Raw genomic sequence first — 2,135 nt, forward strand, 5'->3', positions numbered from 1 at the left:
CACATTTCCCATACACAGGAGGCGTGCAGACCTCGATCATCCATACAAGCTCTCATTTTCCCATTAGCAGGAGCCTAGGTTGGTTCCTATGGACAGCAGCCAATACAAAGTTCTCCATGACAATCCCAGATCACTGCTACTCACAAGGAATATTCCTTATCTTCCAACCCCAAAAGAGAGCATTTTCATCTGTGTTTTAAGAGCTCAAAAGAGGAGAGCCACCTTCACACGATGCAGAGAGACACATTTACAGAGAAAGCCCTGGCCCTATTCTCATAAGAACATAAGATCAGGCCAGTGGCCCATCCAGTCCAACACTCTGTCACACAGTGGCCAAAAACCAGGGTCCACCAGGAGGTCCACCAGCGGGGCCAGGACTCCAGAAGCCCTCCCACTGTTTCTCCCCCAAGCACCAAGAAGACAGAGCATCCCTTGACCCAGACCGAGAGTTCCTATCTATACCTTGTCTAGACGCATAAGAACATCAGAGAAGCCAATGTTGGATCAGGCCAGTGGCCCATCCAGTCCAACACTGTGTCACACAGTGGCCAAAAATACCAGGTACCATCAGGAGGTTCACCAGTGGGGCCAGTACACTAGAAGCCCTCCCACTGTTGCCACCCCCCCCAAGCACCAAGAATACAGAGCATCCCTTGACCCAGACCGAGAGTTCCTATCTATACCTTGTGGCTAATAGCCACTGATGGACCTCTGCTCCAGATGTTTATCCAATTCCCTCTTGAAGCTGTCCATGCTTATAGCTGCCACCAGCTCCTGTGGCAGTGAGTTCCATGTGTTCATCACTCTTTGGGTAAAGAAGGACTTCCTTTTATCCGTTCTAACCTGATTGCTCAGCAATTTCATTGAGTGCCCAGAGTTCTTGTATTATGAGAAAGGGAGAAAAGTACCTCTTTCTCAGCCTGCTCTGTCCCATGCATAACCTTATAAACCTCAATCATGTCGCCCTTCAGCCCTCATTTCTCCAGGCTAAAGAGCCCTAAGTGCTTCAACCTTTCTTCATTGGGAAAGTGTTCCACCCCTTTTATCATTCAAGTTGCCCTTTTCTGTACACACACCCTGACATCAAGGGAAGTATGGCAAGCTGGTGAGAAAGAGAGAGAGAGAGACAGAAAAAGAGAGAGAGAGAGAGAGAGAGAGACGGGGAGTGCCCCTTTGAACTGCAGACCTGTATCCAGTTGCCTCCCTTAGTTTGCATGTCTTATTGTCTGCCTAGCACCTGCCTGCCACTGGCACTGCCTGCTTAATTGTAACTACCATCAGTTTACTGTGTCTGAAAAGTGGGATAAAAACAGAATAACATATTCTGAATAAGCATATTTATGGTTGCGGTAGTTCAGAAACTTGGGAAAAGATTGTTAGATGGAATCTATTTAGAAATGCCTCCTTGCTTTACTCCAGTCCCCTAGCCACTGGCACTGGGAGATATGTTGACTTTGAGCACAAAGGAGGCGGGGGGGCTCTCCGAAGGACTTTCTCTGCCAGCGCGCCTCAGCGCAGGGACAGAGAAAGGCAGGGGGCGGGGAAAACTTTGGATAACTTTCTCTGCCAGCGTGCCGGCAGAGAAAGGTGGCGGTAGCAGTGGTGGCAGGCGGGAGGGGCTCTTCCCCCGGCAGGGAAACCGGAACGAAGCTCGCCCCCCACGCCCCCTTGCCCCAGGGGTGCCCTGTGTCTTCTCCGGGAAGCGGGCAGGGAGGGATTTCCCACACACACACGAGGTGTAGGAGTATTGTGGGACGGGGTCAGTTGCTGCAGGGACAGAGGCTCAGCTCTGGGCTTGGTCTCACAGAAAAACGTGGAAGGGGTGAGGGGAGGAAAGGGAGACGGCAGAAAGGAGAAGAGGTGGGGGTGGTGGGAAGAACGGCTTAAGGTCAGCTTGCCTGGCTGGGGCTGCGAAATGGGCTCAGCCTCAGCTGAAAGGCCCCAGTTGGGCAGGAGAAAACTAGGAAAGGGGGAAGAGTTTCAGAATATGGTGGGGTGGGGAGAGTTACAGCCCCAAGGAGAAAACTAGAGTCTAGCGACAGCTTTAAGACCTGCAAAGTCTTGTTCACCAGGAGAGAAAGCTGCAGCGGGTGAGTGGTGACGGTGGCTGGGAGGGAGGGAGGGCGGGGCCGAAG

The sequence above is a fragment of the Gekko japonicus genome, unplaced genomic scaffold, assembly GCF_001447785.1.
Source record: "Gekko japonicus isolate JY-2015 unplaced genomic scaffold, Gekko_japonicus_V1.1 scaffold408, whole genome shotgun sequence".
NCBI lineage: Eukaryota > Metazoa > Chordata > Lepidosauria > Squamata > Gekkonidae > Gekko > Gekko japonicus.